At 39.6% G+C, this 25,899-nt stretch overlaps 1 protein-coding gene across 1 annotated transcript in view; it reads left to right on the top strand.

Annotated features, from left to right (window-relative positions):
• LOC124555138 (solute carrier family 41 member 1-like) overlaps positions 1 to 25,899 on the top strand; it is a 103,823-nt gene that overhangs the window by 57,528 nt on the left and 20,396 nt on the right. The gene's annotated exons all lie outside the window — the stretch shown is intronic.

Below are 25,899 nucleotides of genomic sequence, written 5' to 3'. Positions count from 1 at the left end.
TTTTTGTGTTGGCAGTGGAGTTGTTGAATAAACACAGACATCTACAAAAAGAATGACACATTAATAACTTCATTTATACTATGTACACTTAATAATTAATTTATACTTAATTTTGAATGCCATGGGTTGTTCTTTGGTGCCGAGTTATATGCAAAGATAGTATTTAATGTTTTTGATAGAACCAATATTAGTAATGCTTTGTAACATCATGCTACGTTGATAAATTGTCCTCACTGCAGTCTTCTACTCTAATTTTGGTACGTCTACAGATGCACGGTATCTGAGATGAGCTCTGAATTGGGGTGGTTTAAAAAGGTGTGCCAGCCAGAGCTGTACATAGTGAGATCATTTGATTTATTTATTTGTTTATTCTTCACAATTACAGTCTGTTATCTGAACAGGTAAAATAGGCCATATGAATCACATTTTCATGGATAATAGTAACTGATCCTATGGATGGTTGCTTCCACTGCTGGATCTGCCCTCATAATGCTCCTGTCAGCAGCCATTGCCTGATAGATTCTTCGGGCATAGGCAGCACGCCAGCAGCATTTCCACTATGACGATCAATTTGACCAATCAGTGTTATGTCTTAAAGTCCATGCTTCCATGAGCACTTCCACCAAGGCAATGTAAATTCATGAGAAACTGTGTGATTGCCTTCTATACATCTAGAGACTACCGTATTTACTCGAATCTAAGCCGCACCTGAAAAATGAGACTCAAAATCAAGGAAAAAAAATTTTCTTGAATCTAAGCCGCACCTGAAATTTGAGACTCGAAATTCAAGGGGAGAGAAAAGTTTTAGGCCGCACCTCCAAATCGAAACAAAGTTGGTCCATTGTAATGTGAGAGACAATTTAGGTCGAATGAATGAAGATAAAGCTACAGTAGTTTGGTTCGAGTTGTAAGCTTAGCAGTTAAGCTTTACCAGGTAGCCATTGCTATGCGTCAGGCGCTCCGTCCGTGTTTATACGGGTACCCTTCCTTTTTCATGTGCTTCGTCTGGTTTGAATTTATTGCTTATTTTTCTTCGATCTGATGTGTGCCGTTCTCTTTGTTATATGTGTTTACGTCACTCTCAGCTGAAAATGCTTTACTGTACTGTGTCGTGCATTGTTTGTTGCATTCTGATAATGAGTGTTTACGGCCTGTCGGCGCTCGCGGCATGGCTTGCTTTTGTGCATGCTACCGCCGCTTACAATTTAAAAAAAGAGAGGAATCGCCTCATTAGCGAAACAATGGCAAGAGACTGCTATTTGTTGTTACTTACACTGCTGCTTTCTTTGATAATGATCAACAAGAACCAAATAATAGACTGCGTATGATAGCTGTTCTGAATGAGAGTGTAGCGAAAATTTTTCTCCGTTTGAAAATCTTTGCAGACACCTCTTTATTACATTAAATTCTGCACAGAAATTAGTCATCTTAGATTTAAAAATCTAGTCAATTGCCGTGCTTTATTTCTGACTCTATCACTATTAGGCATAAGAATAATACGAATATAAACATGACATGATATGTATATTCTTCCGCGTTTGCTGTTGTCTCACTCTAATTTCGTAATTTATTAGGCAGATGGGATTTAAATGAGATAGCAGCAAATATGAAAGAATACATAGCAAAATGTTTATATGCGTATTATTCTTATGGTGAAGAGAATACTGCATGTGATTCACAATCATAAAAGTTCCTATTAGCAACCATCTCTTCTCACAGGTAGGAAAAAATTCAGAACGTATAGTTGGCAATATTGACAACATCCCAACAGTCTTGCCAGTCGGATTTTCGTAGTACATTGAAATGCTGCTACATTCGAAGATGAACAATACGGAAACTCGGGGCAGAGAAAAAAGCTCGTCTTCCACCTTTCTTTCTTTCTTTCTTTCTTTCTTTCTTTCTTGTGTAGAGCTACATATATTCGACGGCAGAAGTTAGTTGTGGCGGCACCTACCAACAGTTTTCAGAACTTTCGCTTACTTTGCACTCGATTCTAAGCCACAGGCGGTTTTTTGGAATACAAAAACCGGAAAAAAAGTGCGGCTTAGATTCGAGTAAATACGGTATGTTGTCTAGCTGTGATGGCTGCATGTTGGCATGCCTTGTGATGTCTTCCTTGGCCTTCCTGGATATTGCAATTGCAGTATTGTCCAAGGTGTGCCAGGTCAACTTGCTCCTTAGTGCTGCTTTGGGATCCAACATCCTTAATGCCTGGCAACATTACCCTCTTCATCTTCATCTTCATGGAGTGCGCAGTCCTGCAGTGTGTGTTCTGGAGTGTCTATGTTGCTGCAGGTGCAGCTGTCAATCAGGTGTCTTTTGATGTGGTATAGGTATGTAGCATATGGGCCATGACCAGTCACGTTATTTATCAATCCACTTGACTGGTCAAGAAATCTCATTTTTAGTCTCTCCCTGATGTTAGGGAGAAATTTGTGTGTTCTCCTGTATGTACCTGCAGTGTCCTATTAGTTTCGCCACATTTGTAACATGCGATCTTTTATTAGCTTTTTCGTATTGACCTCAGTTCCAAGCATCTTTTGTACTTCCATTTCATAATTACCAAGTCCAGTGCACATATTCCTAGAATTATTAACAAAGCATCATTCAGGATGTTGCAGTAGGTGCCCATTAATCTTAGTAGTACTCCTCATTGAACTCTTGTCACTGAGACTGGCTGCACAAACTACAATCAATGAGCCCAAACACTTGTACCGCATCCTATGGAAGATGCTAATATAGATTGGTCATATGCTGTGATTGTTTTCAAAGGAAGCTGGAATTTCCTATTTGGAGTGGTTGTAATTTTATTCATCACATTTCTATCTTTTCTGCCTGCTTCATCTATATGATGCAAATAGTTATGACATTTGTCTAGAAATATCCCTAGATATCTCATTACTTTGCTTTTCCTAATCATTATGTCATTTATTTTTATTTCACAGTTTCTAACCAAGTTCTCTCAGCAGGAGGTACATTGTTTTGTGAGGTGCTTGCGACAGTTTAATATTTCAACATCACCCTTCAAGTTCGTGGAGCACTGTATTAAGTTTGTCTTCTATAATCCTTATGGATTCACCACTTTAAAAAAATAGCACATCATCTGTAAATGCTACCCATCTGCTGATGGTACTGCTGCCTTGTGACTTGTGTAGTATGGGATCCAGTGCTACATGCCAAAACTGTGGATGACATACCTCGGACAGTCTTTCGTAATAGTCTTTGTTATTTTCTTTTTCTGGGACTGTGAAAGAAGCATATCTCCCATGGCAATAATTTCAGGCAACTGTACAGTGCTTCTGGACACTCCAACTCCATAAGGCAACCAAAGAAAGTCAGACACCATAGGTTACCAAAAGTGCCAGCAGTATCGTTGTACCTAGAATGAATATCTGTCACTAGCAAAATTGCCCTATTAACTACCTCTTACGTTGACTTGCCTCTTCTAAAGCCATACTGGTTGGCGGCTCATCCCACGTAGCAGTCTGATCTTGTAACCTCTTGCATAATTTTTCAAATACCATGCCGAGAATGTTCAAAAGACAAAATTGGTCTGCAGGATTTGAGTATCATCAGACCCTTTCTTGCCAGACCAACTCATACAGTTCGCACAAGTAACTGTCTTAATTGCTCACCAAGGGCTTGTGTTACTTTGGCAGGGATCACATCTGGTCCTAGAAATGTTTTCTTTTTCAGTCTTACAATTACTTTCTTCTTGTGTGAAGGGGTACACTAGTTTATTGTTCTTCCCATAACCTTTTTCATAACCTACACAGATCTGTTTCACCTTCTTCTCCATCAGCAAGTATTGTTTCCATTAGTGGGACTGCTGACTTTTCCCAAATCTGTGTTACTGTCTCGCTATTCCTTTTGAGCATGGATAAGACAGTTGGTGAATGTATTTCCTTGCAGACGGTTTTATGTGGTACGCACTAGGGACCAATTTCATAGTTAGCCTCCACAAATTGCTTCCATCATTCCAATTTTGTTCCCCACAACTCTTCCCTAAAACATTGTTTAACATACCTGTTTCTATGCAACCTTGAGACTTCTTCATGGGTCTTCATGGGTTCGGTATCCCTTCCTGGCTCTTCTTATTTCACATCTGAATTTCTGTAGTGCCTCAATCCATATACAAGGTACTCCTCTAGAATTACCTCTCCTGACAGGTATCAGTGCCTCCTTTGCTATGTGGGTAGCCACTGTCAATTTTTGCGCTTTAACATCTACATTATCACCCAGAAATGGACTTCTTGGATAGTGAAACAGCCTTCTTAACTCTTCCCAGTTAGCCCCCTTGATTTTATATTTGGGTATTGTGCACACATATCCTGTGACGTCTTGGATTTTCCTTCGCGTGATGGTAGAGTGTATGATATTGTGATCGCTCAACATAATTCCACTCTCAGCCTCCCAGTGTTTCACCTGGCACACTGCGGCTATATTTGCTAAAGTAATGTTTATATTTGACATTCCTCGAACCCACACTTCATAGGTAGGCGGATTGTGAGGTGCCTTCAGTACCTGTACGTTGTGTTACATAATGGCTTCTTACAGCTATTTTCCATGGCTATCAATCGGGCAGCTATGCCACACTACTGACTCTGCATTTGCATCAGTGGAGTACACAAGAGGATTAATTCATCCTAGGTAATTAATATCCTTTGGTCTCAGCAGATACTCATTGGTGTCATCTCTAAATTGAAAATACGTAGGAACCAGGATGCAATTCTCCCTTCTGATTAACATTTCCACACAGATTGTTTGTTCTAAATAGTTGTGATATTGTTGTCACTGCTATGGCCTTGTTAAATACTATTACTGCTGCCACAGGATGTTATCCTTGGGTGACTATCTGGGCAGTTATTGACAAGTTGGGTGGTTTTCATGCCTTAGTATACAGTCCTTGGATGCACAATACATCTAACTACAAATCTTCTGCCACTATTCTAGCCTCATGCAATGTGCTGACCGACCCCTCTCATGGCATTAAATTGTCCTATTTTTATCTCTATAAGGGATGATGGGTACGTATTTGACAACCTTGCCTTCTCATCTGTAATCCTATGCTATATAGCCATGCATCATCACAGCGTGCCTGTACAACATATCCAAGGGTAATGATTCATTTCCTCTGGCAGAAACCTATTTCAGTAACTTCTCCAGTTTTTTCAATTCTGTTGCAAATTGTTTATTTTGAGATGGAATCTCTATGAAATCAGGTACAGGAAAAGTAATATACTCCCCTTCTGGATGCATATTCCTTACCAGATGTCGTAATACTGTTGTAAGCATCATCAGCTCTTCCATCCTAGTGAGTTGCATCATGTTCTCGATGCTTTCATAAATCTGTTATGGATCGCTTCCAGTCTGTGTTTTATTGTTCACTTGTATGTTGTACATGTTTGTTTCCTTTATGACCTGGCTCTGGGTCTCTTACTGTTTTTGTAGCAGATTCATATCCTGCATTGGCAAATTTTCTTTTCCTTCTGTATGTAGCACAGTATTGTCCTCAAGTTGTGTGATGTCCGTACTCTTACGCACAACAGCCCAGTTTGATCCTGATCACCTGTATCGTACGTCACTCCTAAATCCGCTTGTGATCTTGCTTCTCTGTTATACCACGTAGTTCATAATTTTCACCAAAAACTTCTTTCCTGCTTTTTCATAGGTGCATGATGTTCTACTTCAGTTTGTGTCGCATGCTCTTTTCTGTGGTACTTCCTGCTCACTTTTCGCCAGAAATTCCGCACTCTTTCAGTGCCTGTCCTCCTCCTCCTCCTCCTCAGTAGTGATTTGCTTCACTGCTAGACAGTCATTCAGAGAACGAATTCCAAGACATACTTCTTGTCATTTCATGAGAGCTGTTCTAATCTCAGGGGTCACGTCAGCAACTTGATGAGCACTTTCCTTTACGTTGGTCCTGTCCTGAATCCTGCTGTAAAGTCACATTCGAAGTTTTCCTTGGTCAGTTTATCATAAAGTTTCTGCATCTATATTGTGTATCATTAACGTCTCTCTTTCTTAGGCTGTTCACAAATCAGTCTCTCGTGCACCTTTTTGTTGTTCATTATCTTTCCCATGTCACTTTGTATAGCTGTTTCCGGGATGACTACATTATTGGTTTGCTTGATCTTTCTTCTACAAATTTTCTCTTTGATTGGGTTTATTAAGGTCTTTAGTTTTTGTTGCACTATCCTTGCCTCTTCATTTGTTCTTGACTTTATGAACAAAGTGTTTTGTTGCATTGTTTGTGGTGCTGTGATTTTAGCTGCAGTAGCTGTTTTGGTTGCACCTCTACAAAGTGACATCATTGGCACCACACTTGCATGTTTTCTGTTTTTTCTGTGAATTTTCTGTATATTGTCTTTTTCTTTTGTAGTTGTTCCAACCTCCCAATTCATAACATCTGCTCTATTGCCCATTGCAATATTTTCTCCTTTAATTCCACTTTTAATTCACTTGTTATTGTGTGTGTCATCTTTTGCGCAGAAAATTTGTTTTCAGTAAATAGCAAATCTTTCTGCCACTTTTGTATATTCACTGCTTCTCTAATTGTTGCTGTTTTCCTTTAAGCCTTATTGTTTGAATTAGCTATGTCAGTTGTCACCGTTCCTTTCAGGATAGCTATTCCGACTAAATCTGCTTGCTTGTTGGATGTCAAATACACCGTGATGCACAGCCTCTCCACATTCAGCTGCAAAGCTGGTTTGCTTACATTGTTTTCCACTGAGTCACCAGAAGCAGCAGAATACATTTTGCATGCGACTTACCTTGCACTGGCCATGGCTGGTTGGGATTATAAAGCAGCTGGAATCAAGCAGCGGGCCCCCAACACTGCAAGTGTGGTCCATATGCCTTCCTCAGCTGACGCGCACAAACACCCATGCACCAACAGCAGAGCGATGATCTGTCAATGCAGGTGGTGACGGATCGTACATAAAACTTCTAAAGCTTCAAGAGACACTCTGTGGTATTTACATTTTGTCTCTCATTGAGAAAATGCACACTTGGATAAGTGACACATCCACTACCTGTGGATGCAGGTACCTTACTTCTACATGAAAACACTGTTTGAACATGGAGCCAACCTCAAGATACAAATCCCTTGGCCATCTTGACTAATAGAGATCATGTCATCTTAGCGTCCTCTTGTGTGTAACTGAGAACAGCAGGTGATGGATAGCGAGCTCACACCACTGGCGCAATGGAGTGCCATCTCTCAGGTAGCTACGAGGAAGTTGCCAGTGCAGTTCACATAGATGTTGTCGATACCACAGTTTTTGTCAGTGTGCGCTTCCAGCAGCTCTTTGTTTCTAACAGAAATGTTTTATTAATAATGTTTTGCTTCCTTTGCAACCTAATCTCATTCTAATTTTCCTGTAACTTTTAGTTCATTTTACTTTTGAGACTTCATTCTGTTGCCAGATGCTGGCATGTTCATTTCTTGGTTAAAATAAACCACATTCATTTTAAAGGCTTTTTAAATTGGAGTATAGCCCCCATCATATTCCTGTACATCGAAAAAATTTATAGCATTTGTCATAAAACTGATTAAAATTTGTTAAGGACTAAGCAAAAATATGAGCCCAGAAAAAGCAGAAAATGACATGGAAAATTGGGAAATTTGAAGACTCACTGTTCTTGCATGGTATCTTTATAAATGAAAATTGTTATAGTAGCTGCAAGCGACATGTATAGAGATCTGTGGGCTGTATACTGTTGGATGATAGGAAACAGGATGGTCACAGATAATTTCAAGATGGAACTGCACTGGTCTTTCAGTGGTCTGTAGTGAGTAGATCTCAGATGTTATACTGTGTTCGTAACAAAGGCCTGACGCCAACTACTACAGTGGTGAGCAGATAAGAAGGCAGCTGAGTGTAAGATTGTGCTGAGAGAGAGAGAGAGAGAGAGAGAGAGAGAGAGAGAGAGGGGGGGGGGGGTGAATACTCATGATATCACTAGTTTGCCATTTGTGTGCTGTCATTTTTGCACTAGATGGACAGCTGCCGCTGACTCAAGTGCAAATGTGCATGTAGCAATATTGCTGCGAGCTGTGCTGCATGCAGTGAAGCACAGTATTTAGCGTTGGTGACTTTCAAGCTTCAGGTTGCCAGATCAAACCCATCCACCAATAACTATTTGTTGTTTACTATTTATCATTTCTGGAATGTTTGTAAACTTTCTTTTATTTGTATATTCTGAAGTATTCGGTGTTTGTATATTCTGGAATATTCAATGTATTTATGAACAGCAGCACTCTCCGTCCATGAATTCAGTTCTCTTCTGCTTGTACATTGGTGCCGGTAATAATCATATTTTCAGTACTAAGTGATGGTCTTCATTGATGATGACCCGGTGTGGTTCCCTTTAGGCAACATAAAAGCCATCGCCATCATAGACTGGAACCGAAATACAAGCTGTACATCATTTTCAACATCTTTTTATTCAGGAATTTAAATGATTCCAAAGCAGTAGTAGCAGCAGCAGCAAGTCAGCTGCCTATTAGGTGTCCATCAGTGTTCTCCAGACGTGTTGGTCAGGACCCAACAAAATGCCTGAAAGGATTTGATCGAGTCAACAAATATAACGTGTGGGATGAAATGATTAAATGATATGTCTGTCAACAGTGTACTTGGAAGGCACAATCCAACAGTGATACGAGAACAACAAAGATAAGCTCATTGTCTGGAACAAATTCCAAGCCGAACTGAAGAAAACGTTTTAGAACAATCAGCAGCTAGTCTGCTTAGCAGAACAACAATTGATCAACAGGGCCTGACGCCATGTTTTGGCCCCATGCCACATCGTTAATCCAAATCTGACAGAAGCCAAAAGACTCTCACTCCTTCTGAAAGGAGTCACAGCACACATGTACTGGCTCTTCTGGTAAGGGGTGCTCAACAGAAGGTTTCATAAAGTTGCGCCAGCACATTGAAGAAACAACAGGAACGTAGTTGTGTGAAAAAGATGTAATCAACTGCTGAATGTGGTCCGTGTGCCCCTGTGCCACTGTGGGAGTGGGAGATCAGCATGCCATCACCTCTTTCATATGCCAGGTAGTGAAAGAAGAGATACAACAACATATGGCAGCCAGAAATGTCATGCCAAATACAACAGAGATATTAGTCACGAATGTGTACCTTGTATGTCAGGAGATGGTAGAAAAATGTTGAAGAATAGATCCAAAAACCGACATTTGGAGGACAAAGGACAAAGTGCCAGTATGTTTCCACTGTGGACACATACACTACTGCATAGAAAGATGACTGTTCAACTACTATCCCACTAGATGTAAACCAGCACTTCAGTTCTCTTCATACTGGTCAACTGCAGACTGTTATAGTTGACCTGTGGAAAGAAAGCCTGCCGCAGTACTCTGGAAGAGGTTGTTCCCCTATATGCCTTAGCCATTTCCATTCGCCTAGCCACCAAATTCGGGAAAACTATGCAAGTCAATAATCTTTGGAGGCGAGGCTACAGGAGATGAAAATACTGTGTGGGCAACAGTTACCTAGATATCAGAAAATCTCATTGACATCATCTCATTGATCATAATCATTACAAATGGTAAAGAAGAATGTGGATCACTAATTGTCATGAACAGCCACAATTCATCCCTCAAGGTGTGTGCATGGGAACAGCTGGCCCAGTCCAGGATGAGCTGGTTAGTGACATCAATGATGAATTGTGGTCCACTACAGCTACAGACAGTGCTCAAACTACCAATACAATCTGACTTAACTGAGAAATAGGGTTGCTGACTATTAGCTGTTGTTCAGCAATTTTAGGTTGCTTTCAGATCCAGAGTGGAGAAAAGACAGACCAAGTGGCTAGTGGTAAAACACTGTATCACAACCCCCTGACCAGTGTTTGTATAGGAAGTTGCTTGCTGAAGGTGCATAATTCAGGAGGAAGGGAGGAGATGCTGCAGGATAACATCATTGAACCTTCAAAAAGTACTAGGTCCTCTCCTGTGGTCCTTGTGGAGGAGGAGGATGGCACATGGTGTTTTCTGCATCAATTTCCAGTGAATACACACCAATGAAGAAAAGTGTCTACAAACTGCCACGCATTGTTGACACCCAAGATTACTTAAAACGAGCATAGTGTTTCTCAATCGTGGACATGCAGACAGGCTACTGGCAAATCACAGTATTGACGAGGTTGGTCAGGAAAAGACTGCCTTCATAACTCTTGACAGCATCTGTGAGTTCAAAGTTATGTCGCTTGAACTGCATAATATTGCAGCCACCTTTCTACCTTTGAATGTGTGATGCACAACGTGCTTAGACACCTTAGGCTTCTGTTACAGTGCAGCAGCACAGCACGACCAGAGAAGTGCAATGCAGTGAGCAGATGAAGTAACTGAAGGAGCACCGGTGTTGGTCAGTGTGTGTAATTGTAATGGCCCTGCAAGCAGGATGGCTGGAAGCAAAGCGACACAGAGCGGTGCTGAGCAAATCAAATATGTTTGTTTCTGAGAGCAGTGACCATAGCGTTTGGCAGACTCCAGCTGCAGTTGGCTGTTGCAATGGGTAGCAGAGTCAGTACTGTTTGCTGGCACTTGTCTCTCTTGTTGTACTGTTGGGAAAATTGCATCAGAAAAAGCCTTGGTAGCAGCTGTTTTTACATAGTGCCCTTTTGCCCTTTATGGGACCGGAGAAACAACTATCATCACAACTGATTCATTTGGACAAGTTAGCTGATAAAGTGGCAGCAGAATTACAGACAAGTACAGAACAGATGACTTTTTTTTTTCCTTTTTCTGGAGCCACAGGCATGTAAAATTTTTTGAAAAGATGTATCTGCCATTTGACTGTATATAATGTGTTTATTTCACTATTTAGATTTTGGCCTTAAGCCATTTTCAAGTGTCAGTGTCAAAAATGGTCCAACTTGTGTGAAACATAAGTTATAGTTGAAAAATGCATATCAGTTTGTAATGTGTAAACCAGTTATCTCTTAAGTAACCCTGGACATACCAGTGAAACATGAAAGGGCTGTAAATTTGCACGTCTGGCAAGTGTAGTAAAGCCCTGATGTAAATTACATGTTCAAAACACAGGTGTAAACTTCATTTCACTATATCTAAACATCAATACAGATGAAATGAAGCTTACACCCATGTTTTGGACATCTAATTTACATCACAGCTTCACTATATTTGTCAGACGTGTAAGTTTCCAGCCCTTTTATGTATCGCAGATATGTTCTCGTACTTACTTACTTACTTACTTACTTACTTCCTTACAAGACAACTGGTTTATATATATAACGTGATATGTATTTCTGAAGTAACAAGTCTGACGATTTTTGACATAACATTTGAAAATGACCTAAGGCCAAAATCTAGATTGTGAAATGGAGAAGTTATGTAAGTCAAATGGCAAAAATATCTTCTTGAAAAGTACAGAATATATTTCCTTCATATCTTATTTCTTTCATTGTTTTAAAACAAGAGGTGGTAATAAAGTTAAAACATGCGAAAATCATGTTTTATCATTTGAGGAAAAGTTTTCAAAATTGTCTCTGTTGGACAGCTTCATTTGAAGCTCTGTTAAGTTTTGTCTTTTCTCCTAAGTGCGCTGCATAGAACACCAGAATTCTACTGTGTGTTGCTCATCGCCATTCAGGGATCCTTCTAGGTCAGTGCCAGTGTTAAGGAAAAAATGTGCAATTTTCAGTATTGCCAGCAAATTGTGGTGAAGCTTCTGTTGGCTTAAAAAATGTGCTCCACTTAGTGCTTATTATTCCAAAAACGCATCAGTTAATTGCCATGGTCTGGGAGGGTGTTTGTTGAAATATTCTTTCCCTGGATCTAAAACCTATTGTCCGTATGATAGGATAAAGTGCCTCAACAATGGCTATGCATCATCACCAGTGAATACTAAAGACAATACAACTGATGTCTTTGGTAGTGGAGAGTCTGCTGGTATATTAAACTCCCCTTCTTGCATCAGGCGAGATACAGTAGGATAATTAAATCTATCACATTCGCTTTCCTTTCTATATTCTCCAACATTGATTATAATGAATTACCCATGAGTATGTGCAACTGCTTGTAGTACGATTTAGTGAAAATGTTTATAAGACAATGTACCAGAATTTTCTTTGCATTTTAGACAAATGTGTTTTCTGCCAACATCACCAACTGCATTTGGAAAGTCATCTTCCACACTCATGTGACGTGGCTAGAAGCAATCCCACAATACTTTTGTGGCTGACCCCACAATTCTTACAGTGGATGTGAATCCTACCGAGAATGTTACAGCCATTCTGGAAAACTGCTTCTGGTTTCCAGGCACCTGTAATAATTTTCGTTTCACCAGCTGTTGATGACCCTTAAAAATCAATTATTCCATTGAAAAAAACTGTAATAACTTGTATACTGTGGTTTCGCACAGTAACCATATGGCAACATACTCCCATCTTTGTGCGCTATTATTTGCCCAAATAATTAACAAGATACAAGGGTGTTACAAATATTTCATTCTCACTGTATCATCTGGGCATGCGAGCGGAACACAGTGCACTATATACGGTCCTTTTTCTCGAGAATGGAGTGAGTTATAGATCCCAACTCAAGTTTAAAGAATAGTACAATACAGGGTGCCCCACTCAAACCTCCCTGATTTCGAGGACCCAGGAGAGAAAAACCACAGTAGATACGACAATGAGAAATGCACCACATTGTAGGGCATCTCAAAAAATTTATATTCCCCTTGTCAGAAGTGCCAAGTATTGTCACCAGACTGCAGCATGGTCGCATGAAGTGAAAATGGCGACTCCACAGCAGCGCACCCAAGCAGTAGTGTAGTTTGCGGAAACGAAATCGCCGATAACTGAGCAAAGAAATTGTCGTGTGTGTGAATGTGATCCACCGGATGTGAATACAATTAAGGAATGGTGTAGGAAGTTTCTGGCCACAGGAAGTGTTCTGAAACATTCTGGTGATGATGCATGTTATGGAGTTTCAGAAGAGACAGTGGAGGACATCAGACAAACGTTTCTCAGAAGCGCACGTAAGTAAATTCCTCAAGCATGTTGGCAACTTGATGTACCTCGATCAACATTGCATCATTTAGTTCACCAGCATCTTCATATGTGTGCTTACAAAGTGCACATTCTGCAACATCTGACGCCAAACGAGAAACCACGCCGACAACAATTTGCTGCCGATATGCTGCAGCATATTGATGTGGATGCCAGCTTCCTGGAAATATGTTTAATCTCAGATGAGACAACCTTTCATGTATCAGGAAGGTTTAATAGGCATAATGTTTGGATTTGGGGCTTGCAAAGTCCGCATGTTGTCATTGAACAGGTTTGTGATAGCCCTAAACTAAATGTCTCGTGTGAGCTAATGCACAACAGGGTGGTTGGACTGTTGTTCTTTGTGGAACAAACAGAGAATGGGTCAGTGTATCTGGACATGTTGGAGCAGTTTGTGTACCCTCAGATACAATACTTGCAATTCAACATCATTTTTCAACAAGATGGAGTTCCGCTGCATTGGTAACCAGGCTATTTGCAAGTTCCTGGATAGGAAATTTCCCAATCATTGGATCGGACGTGGAGGACCTATTGCCTGGCCACCACGTTCACCCGACATTGCGCCGCTTGATTTCATCATGTGGGGATTCGTGAAGGACCGCGAGTATGCGAACAAAGTGGACAATATTCCTACATTGCGATATTGTATCACTAATGCGATTACAACAATAACAGAGGAAAAGTTACAAAGAACTTGGCAAGAAATTGCATATAGAATCTATATTCTTCGTGCTACAAATGGTTCACATGTAGAGGTGTATTGATGATAAATAAATAAATTCTTTGAGATGCTTTGCAATGTGGTGCATTTTTCATTGTCATATCTACTGTGGTTTTTTCCCCCAGGTCTTTGAAATCAGGGAGGTTTGAGTGGGACACCCTGTATGTTAACTACATTTGGTGTACAGAAAGATGTGACCTAACATGCACCAAACACAAATTCATAGCAACCTCTATTTCATGAAAACTATTTGACTTGTTGCAAGTTATTTAATTTTGAAATATTGCAATAACTATGGCGATTAACAAAATGATAAGCAGTTCTTTATGAAGCTGAGAAATAAATCTATGAGATGCACAAGAACCAAACTTTTTACCAGGTAGCTTCTTTAAAATAGTTTGAGAAAAACTGTGGATCAGTCAGCTTGCACGTTTGCGATCCACGCAGTGAGGCAAGCCTGCATGCTGCTGCACCTCCCCCTGCCCCAGTATACTTGAGTGCGAAGCAGACCCGCAGCAGCTGCCCAACATGCTGCTCTGCTCTGCTCTGCTCTTTAGTGCTGCTCCACTATAAGGAACATAGATGGATGACATGTCTTTGCTTTCTGGATGACATCGTTTTTTGAAGAACACCTAAGCTCCCTGACAAACATGTTGAAATGTATTTAAAACTGTAGCTCTTCCACTGAATGTGAAAAAGTGCTGCTTCGTCATCCAAGAAATGAAAATGTTGGGGCACCTAGCTAACAACAATGGAGTCTATCCCAACCCAGAGAAAATAAGACCAGACACATATTACAACTCCTTGGCACAATCATGATGTGAGAAGTTTTCTTTCCATGTGCTTGTGGCCCCAGTCATTTGTTAAGGACTTCTGTAACGAGGCACATCCCTTGCAAAAACTACTGGAGGGAGATGCCAAATTTTCCTGGAATGAAATGTAAGATCATCTTGACTTGTCCCTAAGAAGATGCTATCATCATCTCCAGTTCTAGTATTGTATGATAATGCCAAGACTAAACTTCATACTGACACTGTGGCAGGACTGTTGACAAGGTGTAGATGTAGGGTGCTCTAATGAGAGCTTCTGAAACAGTGGGTCGCTGTTTATCCAGGAGATGGACCGGTGTCATGAGTTGTGCTGCATACAGTGTGGTGTCTTGGTTAGCATATCTGACTGGTGTGGTTAGGGTTACCAGTTAAAATTAAAGCATCAACAATTATTTGTTACTCATATTTATCATTTCTGGAAGGTTCTAAAAATGTCTTACGATGTAATATTTGAATATTCTGGAATATTCAGTGTTTGTATAAATAGTAGCACTCTTTGTCCAGGAGTTCAGTTCCGTTCTGGATGTACATTGGTGTTTCCTAATAAATGTGCTTTCAGTGCTAAGTGTTGTATTTCATTAATAGCCCTGCTTTCAGATTTCGAATTCATTGCAGGTACAGCATGACATTGTTATTGCTAAGAGTTTCATTATTACAATGGATGCGCTGTCACCTAGTAAAGAATATTCTAATTGTACTTTAATTTCGCTCTTGAGTTGAGACTATCAAACAAGGGGAGGCCATGACATTGGGACGACTGATTTACTTCAAACTCTGTACACCTGTCAGTAGGCCATTAAAACAACATAGTGTGCAAGTAGAGAGGTGCACTACTGTGGCAGTTCTGAGAAAATCGCAAGAGAAATTTTGCGCATCTGTTATGTAACTGATGTACCTGTGCGTAGGTGCCGTATGCTAGAGTTCATGGTGGTCAAGTGGTTAGCGTTTCAGCTTTGTTGTAAGATGAGTGTGTAAGAGGTGAGGGTTCGACTCCTGCTCAAACCTTCATTTTTTGTAGTACAAGTGTAAATTCTGTGATATTCAAAAAATTTGTGCCTACACTATTCATTCTTGCTAAGTTAGCAAATACTTACTGCTACACAGGTTAACTGCCAAGTGGGACCTGTCTGTGTGTCTGCAATGATCATATTAAGTTGATCGTTGGTAAAGCAGATGCCAGACTGATTCATTGGAAGAATCCTAAGGAAAAGCATTCAAAAAAACAAAGGAAGTAGGTTACAGTAAAATTGTTCGCCCACTGCTTTAATACTGCTTACCGGTGTGGGATCTGTACCAGATAGGGTTGACAGAAGAGAGAGAGAAGATCCAACGAAGAGCAGTGCGCTTCGTTACAGGATCATTTAGTAATCGTGAAAGTGTTACGGAGATGATAGATAAACTCCAGTGGAAGACTCTGCAGGAGAGACCCTCAGTAGCTCGACTCGGGCTTTTATTAAAGTTTCGAGAACATACCTTCACCGAGGAGTCAAGCAGTATATTGCTCCCTCCTACATATATCTCGCACAGAGACCACGAGGACAAAATCGGAGAGATTAGAGCCCACACAGAAGCATACTGACAATCTTTCTTTCCATGAACAATATGAGACTGGAATAGAAGGGAGAACCGATAGAGGTACTCAAAGTACCCTCTGCCATACACCGTCGGGTGGCTTGCAGAGTATGGATGTAGATGTAGACCAGAGTGTCGTGTAGTACACTAGCTAGCTACTGCACCTAATTACCTGCACATGATGCTAATGGCTGGTGTATTTTCATGCGTGAAACAACGATGCCACATCAAACTGTGTATAGACATTATGGTTAGTGCTGGCTAATGTGCGTCCTCATTTAGGGTTTATGGACGTGGTCATGTACTTTTATGCCAAAACACCAGTATTGCATGCAGCAATTAAACTGCATCACACCAGAAAGCACAGTGGACTACATTACATGTGAATGCACAAGCTGGTGGTAAATGAATGAGGATGGAATCCTGTAACTACTTGTCCTGTAGGTGGGACTTCAATTTAGCACTGACTGATGCTTGTTATACAGTTCTAGGTCATGACCATTTCCAGTACAATTTATGGAACCTTAAAAATAAATCATTGGTAACCTTCCTATCACTTTTATTCAAATATGAGAGGCAGAATAATTTCACAAATCGTCGAAGGAAGCAGATTTGGTCCTTGAGCTTCAAACTGGTGAAAAACCAAATATTCCCCAATAATTAAGGAAGTATTGCCCTAACAAGCTGTGTAGGAAAGATCTTGGAATGATTGGTAAACTGTCTCCAGGTCTGGAAACTCACCTACTCTCATTGCGTGTTCGGAAGATACTCATCCACCATTGACAATCTGACTGCCCTGGTTACTGAAGACACCCAGAATCCCCTCCCCTCCAAACTACTGGAGAGTTTATACACCTGCATATGTTTTTAAATTTATATTTTATGAAAATAAAAAGAAAAAATGGGGAAAAAATATGGCAGTATTCACAGAAGAGTGTAAGTAGTGGATTTTCTTCACTAATCTATTTTGTGCTTTGAGTGAGTCCCCAAGATCTGTTCCCAAAATAAATTTGCTATTTGATCAGAAGTCTGACATGATCTTAAGGGCGGGCGCAAAATCAGTCATTTTTATCCTGAAAAATACCTAATCCATTCAGACTCGAGTGCTCTTCAGTATGTACTGCAGATAAAATAGCATGGAACATCCAGAACATATTTCTCCACCTACAAAGGTTGGGAACCAGGACATGTGAGAATTCAGGGAAACTAATCAGAAGATTGCGACAGGGTGACTTTCTACATCTAACAGTGCCACTTAAAGAAATCGAAATGTAACAAAATTCTTACCTCTGATGTTTGCAGTTGCAGTTGGTTGGCAGAATTCCTAGGTATTGATAAATCTTCATTTCTGCCTATACAGTAGAACCTCACATAGTGAGCATAATTCGTTCGAGAATCTCACTCATAGTTTGAAACAATTGTTAAGCGAAACAATTTATCACATCTAAATTAATGTAAAATAAGATAATGCACACCATGCAGGAAATGTACTAAGTTTTAACTTACTCATGCCATTTATTCAAAGAAAATTATGCAGATAGAATTATGTATTTTGTTATTCATGATACATAACTAATTCCTTTTTAGCTATCTACTGTCATGTTTCTGCCAACACTTCAACACTTGGCGAAAAATGCGACACAGCATTATCATCAAATAAATTTTATAGTGCATGTAGCCACTGTTTTATTGGGGTGATGATTTTAAGTGTACAATGCAACCAATTCCCATGCTTTCAGCATGTCTCCTATTCGCACCAGAAGATTGCTGCTCTGCTGTTACAACCACATCCTCCTCCCCCTCCTCTTCCTCTTCCTTTGAACAACTCCTCTCCAGAACATCCTGCTGTGAAACTCCCTGCAACTCCATAAGCCCTTCAGTAGTCATTTCTTGGCTGTGGTCTTCCACAAGCTCATCGATATAATTGTTATCCACTTCTAGTGCCATGCTCTCGGCCAAAGACTCAATCTCATTGACTACAGGTTCCAAAGGTATTGACTCAAATGCCTCAGAGTCACAGTCAACAGCACACTCTGGCCAAAGCTTCTTCCAAGCTAAAGTGAGAGTGCTCTTGGCAACTCCTTCCCCTGCCTTTTCAATCATCTTGACACAGGCAACGATGTTGAAGTGATATTTCCAAAACTCTCTGAGAGTGAGATTGGTAGCTATTGTCAACTCAAAGCAATGATCTAGTGTAGAGCAGCTTAGAGTTAGAAATAATCTGTTGGTCCAAAGGCTGGAGAAATGGAGTGATGATGGGTTTCAGAAATTGTAAATTCTTCAAGGAGGTGGTCTTGTAGGCCTGGAGAATGGACATCAGCATTGTCCATAACAAGAAAGACATGGAGTGGCAGATTCATCTTGGACAAATATTTTTTCATCAAAGGACCAAACATTACATTGATCGAATCTCAAAAAAGATAACGTGTCACCCAAGACTTGTTGTTGGACCTCCACATCACATTTAACCTGCTATTGTGGACTTTACACTTCTTGAAGGCTCGTGGAGTTTCTGAATGGTAAACAAGCAGGAGTTTAATTTCAAATCACCACTAGAATTGGCGCAGAGTAGCAGTGTGAGATAGTCTTTCATTGGCTTGTGACTGGGCAGTGCATTGTCCTCTGCTGTTATAAAGACATGCTTCGGCAACTTTTTCGAGCGTAGACCCATCTTGTCACAATTAAAAACCTGTTATGGCAGATAACCCTCAGAATCTAATAATATCTTGAAATGCTGATGAAGCTCTCTGTTGCCTTTGTACTGGAGCTAGCTGTGTTGCCATGACTCACAATGCTGTGGATGCTGGTTCTTCTCTTAAACTTCATTAACCACCCACAGCTTCCCTTAAACACTTCATTGGCCATTGATGATTCTGGTGTCTTCTTAACGGGATCAGTGAAAATCATTCTCACCTTCTCACAAATGATGCTCTCGTTAATAGTGTCACCTTGCAATTGCTTTTCATTTATCCGGTAAGGAGCAACCTTTCGACATCATCCTGAATACAAAACCATTGTTTAGATACTCTTGTTACTCCCTTTGAAGCATCTATCTCCTTAATCTTGTCTTTGTTCTTGAGGGTAGTTCAAATAGCTGATGTAGACAGATTGTATGTGCATGCTAAATCAGCAACACTCGTACCACGTTCACATTTTTAATGATTTTACCTTTCATTTCTAAGGTCATTTGCTTTCTTTTATGGTTATTTTCTTGCAGCTTTATCTTCGGGGACATTTCTGTGAAGGTTATTAAAATTTATACAACAACCACTTTGTGAACATATGTTTAGAAAAAATTGTGTTCACAAGCTGCTAGGAGAGTGAGCGCTAAACCCAGGCTTTGTACATACTAAAGAAATTGTTCATCTGCCACTGCCGACAATGAAAGGTGTTCATATTGTTGAACATTTCCTCCGCAAACAGCTGGTGGCATCACACTAGATCATTGTCACTCGTTATATGAAAAATCGCTCGTTAAGCGAGTCATTTTTTTTTACAATTTTCTTTGCTCATTATGCAAATTGTGTGGTATTGGAGGTGCTTATTAAGCGAGGATCCACTGTACAGTTATTTTTAACTGTGATTGTCATTTATCAAAGAAATAAAGTTTCCAGGCTTCAGGCTGTAAAAACAAATGTAATCACATTCTGATATATATTTTTACACATCTCCTTTACTACAGATACAATGAATGTACATGGATTGTAACTGAGCTGCTTCTAGCAAAAATTAACTTTTAGAATATGAGAGCAAAAATAGTCTACACATTATAACAATTATAGATGTTACACTAAACAAGTCACAGATGTTACTTCACGAAGTGTGAAAATGATCATTCCAGTCAGATAATTTATTCAGCTATAATTTATATTACACTATTAATAAAATGAAGAAGACACCTGAAAATACACAGTAGGAAATGGCACAGCTCTGACAGTACTAATCATCACGCTTTTGCATGCATATTGCCTGTAAATTTTGTCCTATAAAGAAACAACAATCCCAATAATTTAAATTTGTATACCATACATCAGTTGCTGATTGAGTAAAAAAATATGATAATTATTGTTCCTGGCTGTTCGTTGTCTTGGGGGAGACAAAATTTGTGACTGACAGTTCAGTTGTTAGTTGTGGCCAATTTCTTATAAGTGGATAACAACAAAATTCTAGCGTAGTGACAGGACAAGCTATTGTAAATCACTATATCCATGACTTACTGTGTGTGATAAAATTGAAAGTTTATGTAAATTAACATCACATAGATGAGTTACTGTGAGCTTGTGTTGGATACGAACCCAACACAGTCGACTATAACCACAAAGTGTGCTAAAAAAGGAGTTAATCTATGGATTTGTTTGTGAGGCCCATATAATGTAGGAAGCTCTGCAAAATTTGTAATTTACATGAGCTGGTATTAAAAAAAAAAAAAAAAAAAAAATCACTATTCAGCAATCTACAGTTAAAGTGCCGACTGTGGTTAAGACATGAAGACCTCAATGTCTGAATCAGCATACACCTCTGAAAATATTAGAAGTTGTCAGTGGATGCACTTAAAAATTGGCAAACTTCCAAAATTTGCAAAATAAAATGAGTTCAGATCATGACAGATGGCTAAAAATTTTACGTGTATTGAGTGCACCCACACAAAAAAAAAACTTTGAAATTTCGAACCAAAACAAGCAGTTGGTACGTCATTCAGAGAGCTGCAGGTCAAGCATTTACTGTGATTCAAACTGAAGAGACCCTCTCGCAACCTCTGGCAGGTGCTTTTATAACCTCAGACTGGTATTTGCATATTGCACGTCATTAGGCTCAGAATTTGTACCAGTACTTATTTATAATTTCCATATCATTAATCCTAGCTAAAATTTAATTATACAGTGAGAAATGTGCTTTTGTGCTGATTAATTTGATAGGTCAGTAATCTTTAAGTTAGTGTATGCTCACAGTTAACAAAGATGTAACTAGTGAGATTGCTTAATTGAACCATATGAATAGTCCCTGAAATTTATTAATAATAAAGTGACACATCATTCATGTGTTAAATTCCTCCCCCACACCCCTCCTTTTCTGCAGATGCATTCAGTTTTTCAGAAATTTAACAAATTAAATTACAGACAGTTTTAATTATTAAAAACATTAAGTACTGAACAATAACTCCATAAGTTATGGAAAACATTTATAATAAAAATAGTGTGTGTGTTGAATGCAAGGGTTTGTCTAGCACATGCTGAATTGTTAGTACATTTAGGTGTCTTGATTTTAAAAAAAAAAAAAAAAAAAAAAAAAAAAAATTTAAAGTTAGATTTGCATTTACTTGCTCGTTACCGGCAAAACATGATATTGCTAATGAAAGTGGGTACCTTAACAGATGCTTCTCATCAAACACACTCAACACATACATTTTTAGTGTTGGTATCTACATCTGTACTGTATAAGCTACCTCACATTGTGTGGTAAAGGGTACTTAGTGTACCTGTGTCATGTTCCCCTTTCCCAGTTCCAGTCACAAGTAGTTCACAGGAAGAACCGTTGCTGGTAAGCCTCAATGCAGGTTTGACTCTTTCTGATTTTATCTTCGTGGTCTTTTCATAAGATATTGGTTAACTCTTCCAGGAACATACACTCTCAGAACTTTAACAGTAAACAGCACCATGATGCAAAATGCCTCTCTTGTTGAGTTGCAACTGGAGTTGACTGATCATCTCTGTGATTCTTTCTCATGTACTAAATGGACCTGTAACCAGTCATGCTGCTCTTCTTTGGATCTTGTCTATTTCCTCTATCAATCCTATACAGTAGGGGTCCCAGACTGAAAGAATTGGTCAAACAAATGTTTTGTGAGCTACCTCCATTGTTGGTAGACTACATATATCCATCTGGCATCTGCATTACCACTATTAGTTTTATGTGGTCATTACACTTCAGATCCCTCCATACACATACTCCTAGATAGGTGAGCTTAACACATTTGGCCTTTCCTCTGTTGAACAATATCCATTGCCTCTCTATCCCATGGTCACTTATTTTGATGTGTCATTTTGTCGTTTGTGCAACGATTTAGAGGGGGAACTATTTTGCAATCTTCTTCCGTAAAATTATTTTGAAAACAGGCCTTTAATATGTTGGCCATTTCTGTCATCTCCATTTCAGTGCCTTAAGGTTAGCATGTGTCTGGACAGATGGCTTTGATCCATTTACTGATTTAACGTTAGGTCAAAACTTCATAGAATTTTTTGCCAAGTCTGTAGATAGTTTACTTTCAAATTAGTTCAAAGTTTCATGTGTGTATCTCCTTACTGTAATTTTACCTTGTTTTGTTTTTGTTTGTGTGTGAGGCTTTTACTGCTTCTGAATTTGCAGTGAAGCTCACTTTGTTTCTGTAGCAGCTTTCGGACATGATTCTCAAACTACCCTGGGTCCTATCCATCACTCATAACTATACACAGCACATACCTGTCTAAAGTATATTGTACAGTGCTCTTGAACTTTGTCCATTGATGCTTAATATTGTCAATGCTTGGGATGAAATTTTCATGTTGACCTGTCAGGTAATCTGAAATCTGTTTCTTGTTGCTCTTGCTAAACAGAGATTTTCCTGGCTTTCTTTGTGTTACTATTTATGGCTACATTCAGTGATGGTGTAATATTTTTTTGATCAAAGATTCTCTGTTGTAAGCTGACTGTCAAAATTTTAGGATCTGTTTGTTATCAGCAGGTCTAAGATGCTTGTTTCAAGCGTCAGTTCTGTGATTAATGGTGCAAGGTAATTTTTGGATGTGGCACTTAGAACAATTTCACACAATTCCCTGTCCCTACTACCCACTCTAATCATGTCAGTCTCCCAGGCTTAACCCAAATTATTTCAGAATCTGTGCTAATCTCACTAGATATTATCATAATTTTAATTATATAAGCATGCCTCCACCACCAGTGTTCAACCAACCTATGCAATACACATACCAGAATTTCGTTCCTGTTAACTTCTGGTTTCAGCCAGCTTTCTGTACCTAGTACTATGTGTTCATTGTTACTGTTTATAAGTCAGACTAGTTCTGGGACGTTTCTGTAGATGCTTCTATAGTTTACTATTACTGCATTAACATTTTATTTCTCTGATCTTTTATGATGAATGCTACCTTGTCTGGAATTGGAATACATCTTTTTGGGCCTGCGGAGGGATTTATCTATCCTGAAAACCCTCATGTGCACCCCATGCGTACTACAGTAGCTTAGTACCCACATTCTGCATGTATTCATGCCTGATCTATTAAGAAATAGTCCTACAAATCCCTACCTGATAGAAGAGGTTGAGAAATCTGAAACCAAGATCATCACACAATTGTCTGATCCTCAGGTTTAAGCTTTCCAGTTGGCCCCAAATCAGAGGACTGCTATTGGTTCTGTGATTGATGCTACAAAATGTTACTCTTCTTCTACCCCACAAGTGAGGCTAGCTATCTTCACCAAATCAGCCTCTTGCCAGTAGGGAATTGAGAATGGCCTCTGAACCCAAGTGGTAGGCATTATTCATGCCGATATGAGCTAAGATTTGCAGCCGTGTGCACTCAGTCACAGCCAGCAGGGCCACCTTCACATCTCAGACGAGACTCCCACTGCATGAAAACAAAGTGGACACTAGCCTTCTCTCCTGACCTGCCCACTGTTTCCTTCAGTGGCTCAGTCATCCACCTAACATTGAAGCTGCCAATGACAAGCAATGCCATCTTATTCGCTAATTAGGATCTCCCAGGAAGATTGGCCACAGTCCCAACAGGTGATGCATTCCATGCTGGCTCAGGCATACTTTCAGCAGTGGGCAATACTTCAAATGTGTTTTTTTAGGCATAAGGGAACATCAATGCAGCCGGTACCCTCTTTCTCTTTCAATCCAGAGATTCACAACCCCACCGTTGTTCGCCACTAACCATCAGGGAAGTCTTGACTGGTTGGGACATGCAAATTGGAAGGTGCAGCAGCATCAGGGAGCCCAGGTGGTGCTGTAGGCTCCAGAGGTGTCAAAGCATTCATCTCGGGTGCCCCAACAGCACTGCAGCTTAGGGCAGCAGCCTGAAGCATGTGAACTGTGGCGAACACATATTCCATCTGTTTACAGACAGTGACCAATTCCCACTTCATCTGTACACAACAGGCACAAACCCTATCCATCTTTAATCAGTTTTCATCTACATCATACATAATGTAACACTAACCCAAGGAGTCATTTGGTGCATTGTAAGTTCTGCTGCTATGCTACTTCTTGTTTACACTGCTTCTGAAGTTGGCTAACACAAAGCTAATGTACTAAAAATCTGCACAAAAAAGAAACTTGGAGTAAGTTAGTAAACAATAGTCTCCACAGTACAATAAACAGGTTGCTATTCACTTCTTCACAGAAGTACATGAAAACAGGAATTAAACCAAATACTGTAAATAAAGCAAACTGTTGCTGCTCCAGGCACTACCTCTTGGCTCAGGAACAGCCACTATCCCATTTGATGAAACAGTTATTAATTTTATATTTGTCCATATGTTTTTTTTTTTTCCTTTTACAAAATTACACAGTTACTGTACTTATTTCAAGTATCAACTTTGCCTGAACATTGGTTTTTGTACACGTAAATGTCATGCTTGGCTGTATCTTAAGAGTTGCTCTGATAAGAATATTTACTGTCATAAAGGATTGCAGACCCTGTGCCATCAGTGCTGCTCCACTCACAGTACGGAGCTTTCAGTATCTACCACATTTGACAGATGCACAAAGAGTGGTATGAGTCACATGCCTCAGTCTTTCTCCCTTTGTTGTCCATGCTGTGACATCCTGTCACACATCATGCCCATCTTAGATGTGCATGTTGAGTGAATGTCCCATACCCATGGATAAATTGAAAGATATTACCAATGGACTGGAAGCACATAATACTGACAGTCTCAGAATGTTGCGCCAAAATCAAGCATTCCAGTATCCACAGCAACAATACATTTTTTCCACTTCAATAAACCTTTCCTTCATTTCTTCAACTAGTGCTGCATTCAGCTGACTATTCGTAACCCAGTCTCATACAAAACAGTTATCAAATAAAACCACCAGGTTGTGCTTATCACTACATTCTTAGCTTTGAAAGTTACAACTACTGATATGCCATTAATATAATAAAATTGTCAGTGTAAAATCATATACACATTTAACACGTTGACTGCCAACAGGCTGCTGGTGAACACAGCAGAGCCTCATGCCTGATTCATGTGTTATTCATTGGTCTCATCCTCCACCCTGTTTAGTACAGTATGTGGAGCAATGCTGTTCATTAATTTGTAGTATTTGATTGAGTTGACATTGGTGTACAGGAAGTCAGCTAAAATTTCTTGCTGAACGTTTTGAATTTAGTTTTTGCATCTTTGCTGTCAACAGTTTTTACTACTAATTCTCAGCAAAATTTCAACATCACTCTGCACCCATTATAAAGATGACTGCTAATTTGTATTTTGGCATGAACAGTGAAATTTGCTGAATCATATAATACGAGCATAAATGGTCTTAGCTCAAACTGATACCATACCATCAATCAGTGTGATGGCATGACATTGTGAGCATAGTGATGATGACAGTGATTGTGGTGTTAGTGGTGATGGCATGGACTGCAAGAAATCTACAGCAAGTGGAACTTTAAGAAGCCACAATGGCAACCAAGACTAAACTGATTCTACCCCACTAGC

The sequence above is a fragment of the Schistocerca americana genome, chromosome X (assembly GCF_021461395.2).
Source record: "Schistocerca americana isolate TAMUIC-IGC-003095 chromosome X, iqSchAmer2.1, whole genome shotgun sequence".
In the NCBI taxonomy this organism is placed as follows: domain Eukaryota; kingdom Metazoa; phylum Arthropoda; class Insecta; order Orthoptera; family Acrididae; genus Schistocerca; species Schistocerca americana.
The sequence above is the reverse complement of the archived record's forward strand: the minus strand, read 5'-3'. Positions and strand labels throughout refer to the sequence as shown.